The sequence below is a fragment of the Haliotis rufescens genome, unplaced genomic scaffold (genome assembly GCF_023055435.1).
Source record: "Haliotis rufescens isolate VD_foot unplaced genomic scaffold, xgHalRufe1.0.p SCAF_58, whole genome shotgun sequence".
NCBI lineage: Eukaryota > Metazoa > Mollusca > Gastropoda > Lepetellida > Haliotidae > Haliotis > Haliotis rufescens.
In genome coordinates this window covers 2,313,472-2,331,329 of record NW_025964312.1, presented here as the reverse complement: position 1 = coordinate 2,331,329, position 17,858 = coordinate 2,313,472, and the positions used below count along the sequence as shown (strand labels likewise).

Sequence of the window (17,858 nt, the reverse complement as noted above, 5' to 3'; positions counted from 1 at the left end):
TGACAGTCGGAATGTTTTTTTCTAATTATGCAACCACGAAATATTTAACACGGGGTATTCCGAACGACAGTTACGGGTTTTATGATTATATCCATACAATCTAGGCCATCTATAAGCCATTCCAGCATGTTCCTCTTATCAGTTTTATTTTTTTTAATCGAGAACACGTCAAAATATGTTTTGAAGCGCATGCAGTCGCCAGTTTGAAACTAGTGTCGTGAAGCTCGAGAAAGCTGCCTTCTGACTGGCTAATGTCGATTTCTTGTCAGTCATTTCATTGGTCGGTCAAAATTCGCGAAAGGTCGTTCTGACGTGACCCGTAATGGGATGTCCTCAGATCTTTGTTTAGCGGTAGCGAGAACTAAGATCTGATTTTAATGAGATTGTCAGCAACCCATGCTTGTCGTTAAAGGCGACTATACTTGTCGTATGCGACTGACCGAATCGGGTAGTCAGGCTCGCTGACTTGGTTGATGCACGTCATCGTATCCCAATTGCGTGGATCGATGCTCATTTTGTCAATCACTGGATTGTCTGGTCCAGACTCGATTATTTACAGACAGCCGTCATATAGCTGGAATATTGCTGAGTGCGGCGTTAAACAACAAACAAATAAAGATTTCTGTCAATGAGGATTGACGTGATTCAACCAGTCTTAATCACAATTAACGCATAAAAGGTAACCTTAGGTGTAACACAAAACGGCAGCTGTGAGAAGGAGACCAAAACTGGCATGTGTGTCGTTATAAAACACAACTTTGAGAGATTTACAGGTTGTTTAATAATTGTAAAACGACAAGAGTGATTAAAACAACGCACAGAACCTCAGAGATACAAAATCACCACCAAAGTGACATTATCGATTCTATCAACAATCGAAAGTTGAATTTCCCTGACGAATATCAGAATGCATAACACTACCAATACCTAGTTTATTATATTCATGAAAATGCTGTTATTCATGATTTAACATTAAAGTAGGTATGTTCTCTGATCTGATTGGTGAAAAAGTGTTGTTGAATGAGCATGACCTACGGAAGCCTTTTAGGGCCATTTCTTTTTTCTTTTTTTTCTTGAAATTTCAAGATACTGACCTGATATTTCAAAATAAATACATTCAGTAGGCACCGAAGTATGACGTAAATGAGTTAACGTGTGCTTACGTTGGTCAGCCAAGGTTAACTTGAGATAAACCTTGTCCAGCACGGGTACATCTGGGTCGTCCAAGGTTTGGAAAACGAGCGCAAGCACTGAAGGCCTAATGTGCGGTAATCTGGTAAGCAGTGACGTCATCGTCTTAGCTACTTTCACCACCAGTAATTGCTTATGACCATTACGTATTCTGCTGTGGATTTCTTCGAAACTTGACTATTTGATACACCGTTTATAACACCTGGCGTCATCACTATTTGATTAACCGTTTATAACACCTGATGTCATCACTATTTGATACACCGTTTATAACACTTGGCGTCATCACTATTTGATAAACCGTTTATAACACCTGATGTCATCACTATTTGATACACCGCTTATAACACCTGGTGTCATCACCATTTGATTCACCGTTTATAACACCAGGTGTCATCACTATTTGATTCACCGTTTATAACACCAGGTGTCATCACTATTTGATTCACCGTTTATAACACCTGGCGTCATCACTATTTCATACACCGTTTATAACACCTGGTGTCATCACTATTTCATACACCGTTTATAACACCTGGCGTCATCATTATTTGATACACCGTTTATAACACCAGGTGTCATCACTATTTCATACACCGTTTATAACACCTGGTGTCATCACTATCTGATACACCGTTTATAACACCTGATGTCATCACTATTTGATACACAGTTTATAACACCTGGTGTCATCACTATCTGATACACAGTTTATAACTATTCACTATTTGATACACAGGTGTCATCTTGTGACACTGGTGTCATCACTATTTGATACACCGTTTATAACACCTGGTGTCATCACTATCTGATACACCGTTTATAACACCTGATGTCATCACTATTTGATACACAGTTTATAACACCTGGGGTCTTCACTATTTGATACACAGGTGTCATCTTGTGACACTGGTGTCATCACTATTTGATACACCGTTTATAACACCTGGTGTCATCACTATCTGATACACCGTTTATAACACCTGATGTCATCACTATTTGATACACAGTTTATAACACCTGGGGTCTTCACTGTTTGATACACAGGTGTCATCTTGTGACACTGGTGTCATCACTATTTGATAACGATTTATAACACCTGGTGTCATCACTAATTGATACACAGTTTATAACACATGGGGTCATCACTATTTGATACACCGTTTATAACACCTGGGGTCATCACTATTTGATACACAGTTTATAACACCTTGTGTCATCACTATTTGATAATCATTTATAACACCTGGTGTCATCACTATTTGATACACAGTTTATAACACCTGGGGTCATCACTATTTAATACACCGCTTATAACACCTAGTGTCATCACTATTTGAAAACCGTTTATAACACCTGGTGTCATCACTATTTGATAGTGATTTGACACATGCTCATGGTGTGGTTGGAGCCCTACAGTCTACTCTACTTTTGGAAGAGATTTCTTGAGGAAAGGGATTTGTTGCTTGTATTTTACATAATGCTGCGCTAAACAAGGGCATATATTATCATTATTATAATTATTACAATAGTAAAATGGAGCATGCTCCCGTCTGGGAATAAACACGAGAATGACAGTTCCCTTGAATGAAGGTCGCTTGGTCCTAGTCAAAGATTTTGGACGTCGACCTTTCTTCAACGCGGAACTATAGTGAGTGAGTGAGTGAGTGAGTGAGTGAGTGAGTGAGCTGGGTTTAACGCCGCGTTTAACATTATTCCAGTTATATCGCGGCGTGTCAGTTTAATGTGGGAGGAAAGCCCGATGTGATGCAGGTCTCAGACGTTTACCACTTCGGTGAAACCCACGAGCACGGGTATGGTGTTGACAAACCAAGAAACATAATTGGGGCGAACCGGGATTCGAACCCACAATCATAGGTTTCTGGCGTGCGCAAGGGAGCAACTCTGCACAGTGAAACGCGGCGCCTTAGACGACTGGGACACCCGTGCTACCCGTGCTACCCGTCCTACCCGTGCCTTCAACATGGAACTATAATTCCTCGTAGCTCGCTGTTACCCGCTATGTAATTTGGAGATACTTGTAATTAGCTCACATACCCCTTTGTGAATCCATGCAAAGCTAAGTACAAAGCCACATATGCATTCCCCATGGATATTAACAGTTGGACCTGTATCCAACGCCAGGTCCTGTAATCGCTCAATCATCGTTTTCTAAGAATCAATGGACTTCCGCGCATACAAGAGTTCACCTTGTTGGAATCAATCCATGTGCTATACATGTATTATTGTTTTGCATCGTAGACAATGTATGATTCTGACTGACTAACTGTGCGTGACACCATTAATGTGTGTGTGTGGGAGGGTGATTTCATCAAGCGATGTTTGCAGGCTAAATGTCCCTGAGTGTACTGTCGTGAATGTTTTTGTTGTGGTTTAATTGATGGCTGGAATATAGCCTTCAGCTTGACCGGTGGGTTTTCGGGGCATTATTAGTCCTCAGTATCTCACGATTGCCTCCCTGGCAGATTTCGGGGCAGATTCAGTCCTCGGTACCTCATGCTTGTGTCCCTGTGGTCTCAGGGGCGAATAGGTTCCCAGTACATCATGTTTGTCTCCCTGTGGTCTCCGGGGCAGATAGGTTCCCAGTACATCGTGCTTGTCTCCCTGTGGTCTCCGGGGCAGATAGGTTCCCAGTACCTCATGTTTGTCTCCCTGTGGTCTCCGGGGCAGATAGGTTCCCAGTACATCATGTTTGTCTCCCTGTGGTCTCCGGGGCAGATAGGTTCCCAGTACCACATGTTTGTGTCCCTGTGGTCTCCGGGGCAGATAGGTTCCCAGTACCTCATGTTTGTCTCCCTGTGGTCTCCGGGGCAGATAGGTTCCCAGTACATCGTGCTTGTCTCCCTGTGGTCTCCGGGGCAGATAGGTTCCCAGTACATCATGTTTGTCTCCCTGTGGTCTCCGGGGCAGATAGGTTCCCAGTACCACATGTTTGTGTCCCTGTGGTCTCCGGGGCAGATAGGTTCCCAGTACCTCATGTTTGTCTCCCTGTGGTCTCCGGGGCAGATAGGTTCCCAGTACATCGTGCTTGTCTCCCTGTGGTCTCCGGGGCAGATAGGTTCCCAGTACATCATGTTTGTCTCCCTGTGGTCTCCGGGGCAGATAGGTTCCCAGTACATCGTGCTTGTCTCCCTGTGGTCTCCGGGGCAGATAGGTTCCCAGTACATCGTGCTTGTCTCCCTGTGGTCTCCGGGGCAGATAGGTTCCCAGTATATAATGTTTGTCTCCCTGTGGTCTCCGGGGCAGATAGGTTCCCAGTACATCGTGCTTGTCTCCCTGTGGTCTCCGGGGCAGATAGGTTCCCAGTACCTCATGTTTGTCTCCCTGTGGTCTCCGGGGCAGATAGGGGCAGATAGGTTCACAGTACCTCATGTTTCGAGAGAGAGAGAGAGAGAGAGAGAGAGAGAGAGAGAGAGAGAGAGAGAGAGAGAAATACAAAAGCCCAAAGATGAGCTGTGATTTTCAAGAGTACCTTGAATTATATCTATAACGCGGGTAATAAATAAAATAATTTCGCTCGGCCAGATACTATAGAAAGTCCACTCGTTTCGTATAAATGGTATCTAACGAGAATGAGTGTAGTATTCTCTATTTATTCATACGTATTTTTGTCATTCCTTTATTGAGCATCTTTGAATTCCATTGGTTAACCCATATCACGTGACGTAACAAAAACATTTCAGTGTGGTCTTAACAATAGAAAACTGACACGACAAAGTTTGGTCAAATCACCTGACTGACACAGATCTCGAATATTGTCTCGCCATATGATTACTATCGACCTTAGCGCTACGACTGTCCTAAGTCTCTGTCAGGTATGGGAGTTAACGCTAAGACTGTTTTGTGCAACGGCAGACCGTTACAATGCCACTATTGACTTTATCTGCTGCATAGTCACGATATGGCTAAAATACCTCCGATGTGAATTTAAATTTTAACTCACTCACTCATCTGCAAGGGGGCAGGGGTGGCCCAGTCGTCTAAGGCGCCGCGATTCGCTGCGCAGAGTTGCGTCCCTTGGGCACGCCAGAAACCTATGATTGTTGGTTCGAATCCCGGTTCGCCCCGATTATGTTTCTAGGTTTGTCAGCACCATACCAGTGCTCGTGGGTTTCACCGAAGTGGAAAACGTTTGAGACCTGCGTCATTTCGGGCTTTCCTCCCACATTAAGCTGACACGCCGTGATATAACTGGAATACTGTTAAAAGCGGCGTTAAACCCAACTCACTCAATCACTCACTCATCTGCAGGCGAGTTTTGTTTTGAGAATAAATTAAATTTTCATCTACAGTTACAAACTTGAACTTAGAACTTTGTTACTAAATAATGTTTTGCAACTTGTATTTTTGAGGCAGCTGATTTTATGTTTTTTTAACAGCCTGGAGCATAATTATTTTTTCAAAGCATGTTCTGGGACATTTTTACGATAAAATATCCAAGCCATTTTTATTATGCAATATCATTTTCTACTTTCCTCGTGTAACGCACAAACTATTACATAGATAAAGTCAATTATCACAGGACTTTCAATTGCGATAACGTTTTGTAAAAAGACCTGTATGAGGCGCCATAATACTTTTTATCCCCTATTTTATAACATCCGTAATGCATATAGTGTTATCGCAACATGAATTATTGATATCTCAAATTCGAAAATATGATCTAAAATGTTTATGGATGTAGATTTATTTCTAGATATCATACAGAGGAGTCTCAGTACCCGTCATGCAGTGCGCGATATGATATCAAAATATCGAATTTGTGATAGCAATAATTTGTTCTGTAACATCACTAGTTTCGAGGTATCGATATCTAAAAATACATGTTTTATTAATATCTAAATGTGTGATATCAGTAAATAAATGATATCATAAAATGGGCAAAATAAGGGAAACCTGCGCCTCATGGTCCCGAGCTTCACGTGGAGGGTGTGTGTGTGTGTGTGTGTGTGTGTGTGTGTGTGTGTGTGTGTTTAGAATTGATAACCGATTGTAACCAGTTTTAACCAGTTGTCACCACGGTTGCAATTTCAGTGTGATAAATCATAATATAAAACATCGCTATGAATAGTCTGTATAAATAATATGTTTCAATAGTGATAGTAAAACACAAAACAATGCCAAAAACGAATTTCGGTACCAGAATGTCCATGTAAAATATGTGAGGTGGGTGTTGGAATATCCAAGATGGCTGTTTCTGACGGTATAGTTACGGTCTCATATTAGGCCAGTATCAACCATCTTGGAATTTTACTGACGGTATACGGGGTCTGATTGGTCAATTTCACTTTGAGGCATAATAAATACATGTATCCTATTACCGTAATTCTTCTATTACACGCTAGAGCTCCATACACGTCGGTCTCTTGATTGGGTGGAGCCTTCTTTCGACTACAGTTCATATTGTTTAAAGTCAGTTCGACGACAGCAATTGTGGTAAGGTAGGGTGGTTCCACTACACTCAGTTAATCCCAACCCAAACTTGACAATGGACAGGTGTAAACTCCTTAATACTAGAGAAATGGGCACGGGTGGCCCAGTCGTCTAAGGTGCCGCGATTCGATGTGCGGAGTTGCGTCCCTTGGGCACGCCAGAAACCTATGATTGTGGGTTCGAATCCCGGTTCGCCCCAATTATGTTTCTAGGTTTGTCAGCACCATACCCGTGCTCGTGGGTTTCACCGAAGTGGAAAACGTCTGAAACCTGCATCACTTCGGGCTTTCCTCCCACATTAAGCTGACACGCCGCGATATGACTGGAATGCTGTTAAAAGCGGCGTTAAACCCAACTCACTCACTCACTAATACTAGAGAATAATTTAAAATATCCTGCTCAGGAGAAGGTTAGTAGTATATAAGGGGAAGTATACACTCAACAATTTTTTATCATATCAATATAAGAAAATAGAAATCATATCAATACAAAAACAGAAATTATGTGAATACCAAACTCACAGTAGATATGTGTACCCTACTCACACACAGGAGTCCCAAAGAGGGACAGGTCAGCCGAAATTGTTTACGCAGAAGGAGACCTCTTAAACACTTAATGCTACAACAAACACAACAATTTTAAGAAGCTCAGCTACGCCAGCTCATACGCTCTGTCCGAAAATAGAAGCCGGGCCTATTTTAGAGGCGGGTGATTCATAGTGACCGTTTCTTGGAAATGAAACCTTTCACAATTTAGGATTCCTGGATATATACTGCTCAAAAGAAGTTAAAGAACACTCGAATTTTTACATAACTATACAATTAATCTGTCATGACTGAAAACACGGTGCTTGGATGCACGGGTGGGGGATGGGCGGTTCGTGGTGGGTATAGGAGGTGTTGTGCCTGGTTAGCGAAAATCCAATTTTCCCTAGTTTCAGTAAAGCGAAAACCCAAGTTGGGGTATTTGTCCTACGAAAGCGAGAAATGAGTAATTGCTATAAAAACACCGGATTACCGTGGTTTAGATTAGCGCCCGTGCTGTTCAAACAGAGGAGAGGAGAGGAGAGGAGAGGAGAGGAGAGGAGAGGAGATTTACTATAGAGTCGTTTCGTAAAAAATAATACAGTTGGATGTTTAAACACAGGAGAAGAGATGATCAGTTTCTTAATTGAACAAACAATTAGTTTCTGAGTTGATATGGGTTATGATACCGATGGGTTTAGAGGAGAGTCGTTTCTTAAGAATACATACAGTATGTATTTGATGGTATATATAAAGAGTGCAACTTATTTATCTATGTGCACCACCACACGACCACCAGTTTGTTTACTTCCGGCATAATGATCGGACGCCATTTTGTCGCATCTTAACTACCAACGCCTTCCAACCAAATATCGGGATTTCGAACAGTGCTAAAACCAAGGGATTTCGAACCTCAACTCCCTAAAGGCTCCCTAGCGAACGCCACGCTCGCCCCCCGGCCAAGCCGGCCACTGGGCTAGGACTTCTACTCGGCTCTCAGCCCTCAAATCATACCAATCCATCAGAAAAGTGCATCTTTTCACCGATAAGTATCTATACCTTATCCCCTCCTCCCTTTACTGCATGCTTATTTTCACCCTATTATCTGCATTTCTGAATTTCTTTTGTTATTATTGTTCTACACTTCCCCAGACTACATATCGCCATAACCCCCCCCCACAACCCCCATACCGTACCACCTACAACATGGACTCCCCCCCTTGTCCATCCCCTCATTCCACCTCCCTCTTCACCACACCCATAAACAGCAAACAACACTTTCCAGGTCTCACCCCAACACACACCACAAACCCAATCCCCTTTGATTTCGGCCTCGACCTGGAAGAACTAAACCTTATCCTCCCCCCACCCCCGTCAGGTACATCCCCCTCTCCCCCCACCCCAAACCCTACCACTACAAATCACCAACCCCCCTCCCATCAACACGTTGAACCCCATATTATTATTCAACAACCCCAAACCCCAAGCCAGGCCATACAACCCCCATCAGATAACAGACATCCATCACCCAAACAAACAAAACGCCCCTCTCATTCACCCCCTGAAATAGAACAAACTACCAAAAAATCCTGCTCCCAACAAACCCCCCCACAAACAACCACACTATCCAAACACATTCTACTCGCATTCTCTACAACATCCACACCCTTAAACAACACTTTCTCGACCAACAAATTCGCCCTCTGCCTGCACAAAGCAAACATTACATACAAATACATAAACAAATGCGGCAGGGGATACAAACTTACATTTCCCAACCATGAAACACTCATACATGCCAGCAAACAACCACTCATAGACGGACTCAACATCACATGGCAGGTGCCTAAATGGTTTACACAAATACAAGGGGTCATCTACATAGATTACAGGGATACACTAGAAGACATCCAAGATTACATCAACATGGCAAACAAACTTCACACCCAACCAAAGATCATACACTTCAAAAGCATAAACAACCGTACACCCATCCCGGGCAGGACAACAACTCAAACAATATTTCTTACATTTAAATCAACTGAACTCCCCACACACATTACTTTCGGCACACTTACATTCAAAGTCAACCCAGTTAGGAACCCCCCCCCCCAATGCTCCATATGCCATTCATTCACCCACCCAACATCCACATGCAGACAGCCACCCATGTGCCAAAAGTGTGGCTCATATAGACATGAAGCCACAGAATGCACATGGGCCGCATATTGCATACACTGTAAGACAGAGGGACACACAGCTACCCAAAACACCTGCCCGATTAAACAGTCACACATCCTTAAGCTTAACAAACACATTACTAAAGCCCAACTACCCAAACCAGCTACAATTCCAATATACAACTCCATCCCTGACTTCATCGACCTTGACTCTACAACTGACTCACTGTCTAGCTCCCTCCCAGAAACCCTACCCCCCCCGCCCCGCCCCCAAGGGAGAAAACGAAAACAACTCTTCAGGAATCACAACCCCTCCCAAGCACCACCCCCCCCTCTACTACCCAACCCCGTCCCCACATCCTCCCTCTCCCCACCACCCTCCTCTACCCCCCTCCCCCAACCTTACCCACACCCCTCCCACAGGCTCCAACCCCAAACAGCTCCCAAATTGGCCCTGTTACACACCCCCCAACCCCACCTGCCCCCAGCCCCTCACCAACCTCCCCGTACAACCCCTCTTACCCAGCCCCCCCCCCCTCCCCTAAACCCCCCATCCCGGCCCTCCTCTCCATTCAAACAGCCCCCCCCCTCTGTCCCATCCCTTCCCATACAGCCCCAACCAGACCTGTCCCTTCCCAAACCCCTCCACCCAGCTAGATCAGCCATTCCAATCCCATCAAACCAACCTCAACATAAAAACAAACAAATCAACTACAGGATCAACACAACACGGAAACAACTACTCTCCCACAAACTCCAAACACTCAAAACAACCCCTCAAGTTATAGTCACACCCAAAAAACTTCACTCAAATACACACAAAATCATAGAATTCATATCAGCAGCCATTCTCCTCAGAAACCCCACTACCAAGAAACTCCACTCCCTAGCCCACCAAGCAAACATATATCAAAAAACCCTACAACAATTCCAGGCAGCCTTAAGGACCCTTAAATGAAACCCTGTCCATATTATTCTAAATTAGCCCCGGAACACCATCCATTTAACTTCCCCCTCATTCTAAAACCAACTAATGGTGTTCATACAGTGGAATTGCAACGGGATCGCCACCAATGGGCATGAGCTTAAGGCCCTCATCGCCCTTCAAAAAATTTCTCCACTATTAATCGCAGTCCAAGAAACTAAACTATCCCCCAAAAGGACCTTCAAAATTCCAGGCTATTTTCTCATTCGAAAAGATAGACCCCGACCCATTAACTGCCCAGGACCACCACATGGCGGCCTGGGCATTTTCATCAAAAACCATCTTGACTATGACATAATAGATATTCCTACTCCAAACCTGGAATGCCTGGCCATCAAAACAACTATACACCAAACTAAAATCAGTATTATAAATGTCTATCATAGCAAAATAACACCTTTCTCGGCTGAAGACCTTAATGTCTTATCAAAATTCATTGAACCTAACACCATTTTTCTAGGCGATTTCAATGCTCACCACCCACTGTGGGGCACAAAAAACTATATAGATAAATTCGGAAAATTAATTCAAGAATGGTCAGAATCAAACAACCTTATCTGCCTAAATGATAATCAACCTACCAGATACCCCACAAGCCACCTACATTCCCCCTCAGCAATCGACCTTACCTTCACTACCCCCCATCTCCATCCTAAACTCTGCTGGGAGGCCCATTCGGACACCTGGGGCAGTGACCACACGCGCATCAAAATTTCACTATCCCTACCCACCCCAACCCCACCCCTATCCCAATCCCAAACTGCTACCCCATTAGACAACTCCTCCCAGCAACCCAAGTTCAATCTTAAAAAGGCTGACTGGAAAACATTCCACATACTCTGCAATCAAATAAACATACAAAATATACACAACATTGACAACGACATCTTCAATACAAACTTCACAAACAAAATTCACAATATAGCCCTCCAATGCATTCCAACAGTCAAAACTTCACCGCACCATATCACTGTCCCCTGGTGGAGCTCAGAAATAGATAATTCTAGAAAACTTAGGAAAAAGGCACTTAATAAAGCCAAGCGGGACATAACCAAACTCCCCTTGGCAAAACAGTTCAGAAACTCAACTAAACAACTTATAAGAGCAGCCAAAAGAAAACATTGGCAAACTTTTACCAGTTCCTTGAAAATGGGGAAACAAAATACCAAAATTCTATGGAAAAAACTTAAAGCCATAAAGGGCACTTCAAAAACCTTCTCAGCCCCATCCTTCCCTAATCTAAATACAGATAGAGAAAAGGCTAACGCCATGGCTGCTCACTTTTCGGCCACTAGCAGCTCCGCCAACCACACCCCCATTATGCAAGACACTATTAAAAATCACCCCACTTATTCCCCCAGACCACCCCTCACAAGCATGTCATACAATAAAATAATAAACATACATGAACTACAAACAGCCATCAATAACAAAAATACAGCCCCAGCCACAGGCACAGACAATATTAGCTATACTATCCTAAACCACCTTCCCCCTAAAATTCAAAAACTTCTTCTCCAATTATTCAATCAAATTTGGACTTCAGGCTCCCTCCCCCATGCCTGGAAAACAGCTTTGGTAGTACCGGTTCTCAAACCAGGCAAACCCCCCAAAGAACCGGATTCCTACCGCCCTATCTCGTTAACCTCCCATATTTGTAAAATAATGGAATCCGTCATAAACAATAGACTAAAATTCCAAATTTCTTCCCAAAAACTACTTAATGAGGACCAGAGTGGTTTTATGTCAAACCGACAAACTTTAGACCACGTTTTACATTTAGAACATGACGTTAAAACAGCACTCGCCCAAAAACAATATACTGTGGCCATTTTCATAGATTTTAGTAAAGCATTTGATATGGTTTGGCATCATGGCCTAATCCAAAAACTTAAAGCAAAAGCCATAGATGGTAGAATCCTAAATTTCATACACTCTTTCTTAACAGACAGAAACATCACAGTTAAAACCAACAACACCCTATCTGACCCACATCCTTTAGACAATGGTACCCCACAGGGCAGTATAATCTCTCCAACACTTTTTAATTTTATGATTGACGACATTTTCCCACCTAAAATTAAAAAAACAACTACTGCAAAATTCGCAGATGACATTTCCTTCTGGACGTCGTCAACATCTATAAAAGAGATCCAAAAAAGAATTCAACCCCTTCTGAAACACATAGAACTTTGGGCAACCCAGTGGGGATTCCAAATTAATACTAATAAAACCATCGGCCTACTTTTCAAAAATAGACATAAGCCAAATTGCACACCCAAACTCACCCTTAACGATCAAACCATTTCATTCAAAAAGGAAGCCAAATTTCTGGCAATTACTTTTGACCAGCACCTAACATGGGCCCCCCATATTCATAATTTGGTCACATCATGTCAAAAAGACTTAAATTTAATGAGAGCCATCAGCGGCACTGATTGGGGCGCTGACAAACAAACACTGCTTAATATATACAAGTCACTAATTCAATCTAAGATTGACTATGCTGCCCCGGTCCTCAGCTCCATCTCAGAAACTCTTAATAACAAACTAAACTCCATTCAATATAAAGCTCTAAAGATAGCCCTGGGTACCAGAACCGGTACAGCCCTAAATACCCTTCAGCTTCTATCAGGAACCACCTCCATTCAACTCCGCCGCAACCAAACCATTCTCAATTACTGGGCTGGGGCCCAACAAAACCCCATCCTTAAACAAATTATCACCAAATACAACAACCTTAGACCTGCAACCTTAAAGAAATTCAAAAACAATCATACCCTAGCCCCCTATCTTACACATCTCTACAAACTCCTAAGAATACATCAGTTAGAAAACATCAAACACATAAGCCCCCAAAACATATACATAAATGACAAACCCCCCCCTGAAACAGACCTCTCACTCCACAAAACATTCATCTCACATCCTGACCCTAAAAATCTTGATAAAAAGGAAATATCTAATAACTACATACATCAAAACTGGCCCAACCACACCCATATCTATACCGATGCATCACAGACTAACAATGACATAACAGGACTAGGCCTACAGATCACACAACCTACACCAATCACCACAAACTTCCACTATACCAACTACACACATACCACCACAGCTGAATTACTGGCTATACAATGTGCATATCACTATATAAAAATATCCAATGACACTAACTTCCTTATAATTTCTGACTCATTAGGTGCACTAACCCAAATTCATAACAAACAATCGAAATCAAGGCAAGACATTATTAACAATATCATAGACATTCACACAAAACTCATACAATCAAACAAAACAATATCTCTCTTATGGGCACCTGCACACACTGGCATAACAGGCAACCAATTAGCAGACACAGCAGCAAAATTAGCCACAACCCAACCATCACCAAGTATTGAATTCACCACCAGTAAAGCCGAGATAAAATCATTAATCAAAAGAAACACATTATCTCAAAATTTCAAAATTAATATTCAAAATTGTAAGTCAATCCTGACAAAATCCCTCTTTAATAAACCAGTCACTAAGTGTCGAAACTTCACAAAGTCCATTTTAGCAGATAAAGTCATTAATAGAATGTTAAGCGGCCAAACTAATCTAAACGAGACACTCTACAAACAAAAAAGACACCCACATCCAAACTGCATTCATTGCAATACACCTGAAACACTAGACCATATATTCAACCACTGTTCACAATATAAACAACAACAAACACAACTTTACAACTCTCTCCCCCCACAGCTCAAAAACAACATCCAACTCCTTCTAGATCCCTTTAACCATACCACTAAATTTACCCATATAGCTACATTCCTTAAAACTACAAATCTAATAAGCAAACTTTAGGAAAATCCCAACAAAGTACAGCATAAACGCTATGCCTAAAACCCACACATTTACAATTTAGGATCGGGATCCAAATTCTCAGCGCGGACCGACTTCTCCGACGTCCGCGCGACAAATTCGCCCATATCCATACTCTAATAAATATGACCGTTCAACCAGCCACCAACCCAAGCTCAGCTCCCACGCGCACGGCCTATACCCAACCCCCCCCCCCCCCCCCCCCCCTCTCCTGACTCCCTACCCCAGCCAGTAAGCCCAAACTTTTTATGATAGGTTTTTCACCTTCCCCACTGTTATTTTTCATTTATAATACATATTATTATTTAGCATATCAGCTTAACTGATTTTATATTATATCAAGTCTCTGCACTAGTTACTTCCCTTAGATTAGGTTTCTCTCAGCTCTACATTACTACTGCTAAACTTCTTTTCCCTTCACACCCCTTTACTATATTTCTTTCTTCTTTAACCCCCCTAAATTTAAATTTTTTTGGGCCAGCCGATTACTTATGTATTACCCACTATTATTTATTATTGCTAAACCCGTCTGGCCCCGACTGCGAAATAGCCATCGGCTGAAGCGGTCGTAAAATCTATAATACTACTACTTTATCTATGTGTCTATTGTGAGTTCGGTGTTCACAATGCAAAAACAGAAATTATGTGAACACCGAACTCACAATAGATATGTGTACCCTTCTCACACACAGGAGTCCCAAAGAGGGACAGGTCAGCCGAAATTGCCTAGGCAGAAGGCGACCTCTTAAACACCTAATGCAACAACAACATTATCTATGGTCAAAATGGCCAACGCACAAGTTCGAGTGACCATGGTTGATACCGTGCGAGGTGGTCAGCACTTGTGTTATGTCACCACCCAGAAAGAGAAGATAACGGCTGATTGACACCGTCTTCAGGCTCTGAAAGACAATCTCGTCAACAACGTCATCGGCGAAGTTGAGTACACAGATCACGTTGGTGACCTGATCCACTTGGAGTGAATGACTTGAACACAACGTGTATGCCCGTGCAACCGCAAATTTATTATAGAATGTATTTATGTATTTACCATTATATTTAAAGATATAAATTATTGTTGTTTTTGTAGACATTATAATGTACATCTATGAAATATTAAAGTATTAGAGTTATTAAATTTGTTAAATGTAAAGTACTTTTGTGCAACTATACTATACTTCAGCATCTCATAAATTACTACTGTGATTACGGTATACGCATTTTTGTGTTTTTCTTGTAATTTGAGAGTCCCGGTATAGCAATATCCCGTGTTTACTGTAGCGTGACCACTCTTACTGTAGCTTCACGAAAGCGAAGAGATTTTAGAGTTGATTAAGGCTAGGTTTAGCCACGGACGTATATATACGTTTTTGGTTTAGCTCTTCCGGCCCAGAACCGAATAACACGCCAAAGCTGTTTTAAACACTAAAGACTGTACTTCTGTTGGTCAAGCACATGGTCAACACTCCTGGCTGGAGGCAGCCATTTTGGAAAATTACAATCATACCGTCAGTTGTTCCCTTTCAGGAACTGAGCAGGGAGATGAGAAACGTTACTATAATATGGATGGACCAAATAGGATTTACGACGCTGAGGCAGGTTTGTTTGTTTGTCTAACGCCACAGATTATTTAAAAAGGATCCAGGTTTAGAATTAATAAACTAAGTGGACTGCAAGCCCTCCAAAACAAAAATACCAAAAACCGACCTAAATTAATAAATCAAATACTTAAAAGCTCCAACGGCCTAACTAAGGCAGGCAAACAAATAACCTTCTTGTGGATACCCGCCCACGTAGGAATATACGGTAATGAAAACGCCGATAAAGCAGCTAAACTATCCCTCAAAATCCCAGAAATAAGCTTACCCATCTCAAAATCAGAAATTAAAAGTGTAAACAAGCAAAAAATCACCAAAAAATGGCATAACCTATATCTAAACTCAAATAGCCAAATCAAAAAAGTGCTCAGCAAACCACTAACCAAACCAAAAATTCTCCATCCATCCAAAAAAATCGACAGAGTAATCACTAAACTCCAAACAGGACACACCAACCTAAATAACCACCTAAAAAAATTTAAAAAACACACTACAGGTAACTGCCCACACTGCAAACAACCAGAAACCCCAGAACACGCACTCATCCACTGCACACACTACCTAACACATCGAACCGCATTACAAACCACCCTCAATCTAAACAAGGCTCTAACTCTAGAAGCAATACTAAACCCACAAAATAAACTAGAAAACTTCAAGGCCTTAGGCGTATTCTTAATCAAAACGGAACTAATAAAACGCATCTAAAAACACAATAACTCACCAAATCAAAATCACATAAACAAACAAACATCCACCATACCCAGCTCCCTTAGTTCTCCTCCCCAATCCCATCGGCATCTACTCCAAATCTCAAAATTCCCAAATTCTATATAAGCAACCCCTAAAACCCCCCTCTTGGGTTGCACAGACCACCTTCGCCCCTTTCGGAAACACATTAAATGGCCTGGCCGGGCCCGTGTGCGAAATACGCATCAGTCGGAAAGCGCACGTTAAATCTCCAAAGTAAGTAAGTAAGTAAGTAGAATTAATAATAGACACATTACGGAATGTCGTGAAGTTAATAGAACGACACGGCAAAGCTAACGATTTGTAATATGATTGCGTGGAAGATACTTTAATCAGTGTACACATTCCTATGTATTACATACATACCATACGTATATTGGTTATTTTACACACTCTGTCTCCTATATGATATATAAGTAAATATTGACTTTGAAAAAGACAAATGTTACCTTTGGCTGTGTTTCATGAAATATCGCCTTCAGCATGTACATAAGGGACGTCGGCTCTTATCACAAGTGCAGGCAGTAGTGATTGGTACGTTTCGGGTTTCGAACAACGTTTTGTCCGGGCGGACCTTTACTTCCTGGTGCACGATGACGACCAAACAGACAGGCGTTGGTTTTTAACCCTTTCAGTCTGTGGCGCATATAGGCTAATTTTCAGCGTAAGTAAATCTAATTTTACGAGGACTGCTTGTCGAAATTTAAAAAAAATGCTCTTAAACGCTATTTCCTGCATTTTTGGACCGTTTGTGTTAGGTTTTTATTTGCAATAAATATTGGTAAAATAATAATATTTTTGTATTAGTAATATATTGGACTTTCATTAAAGAAACACATATGATGTCAAATGAAATTCGAACATAATAACGAATATTACTTTTATGTGTTTTTACACGTTTCTTCGTAGTATGTGATGGTTTTTTTGTGTTGTTTTTTTCATATTGTAACGCGAGCCGATCTATCATTATAATGTAACTAATTGTGTGAGCGCGTTTGCTTACGTCACAAACCATCTACCACTAAAATCCTTAAGTGCGTAAAGATTCCGATTTCAAGTTAGACAATACATATCATGTCCTACCGTGTAGAGTTTGAGGTCTACTTATAAAAAAAAGTACTTTTTTAGGTGTAAACAAAAATTGTGCTTTTTTTAGGTGCAAGCAATTGCTTTTCCGCTACAATGGTAGTTTCGCGCCCGTCATTGCCACAGACTTGTACATGTCACCCATCGATTGAGTGTGGGTTAACGCAGCTCGAAGCGATATTCCAGTAAATCTAACTTGTTTATTTGTTGTTTA

General features: G+C 41.8%; 1 protein-coding gene across 1 annotated transcript in view; it reads right to left on the bottom strand.

The window, feature by feature from the left end:
• The window catches only part of LOC124149584 (alpha-2B adrenergic receptor-like), a 69,295-nt gene extending 52,192 nt beyond the window's left edge, over positions 1–17,103 (bottom strand). The window contains exon 1 of the mRNA XM_048385398.1: positions 17,008–17,103. The gene's annotated coding sequence lies outside the window, so the exon portion shown is untranslated. The remainder of the gene's footprint in view (positions 1–17,007) is intronic.
• Between the last annotated feature and the right edge of the window lie 755 nt (positions 17,104–17,858).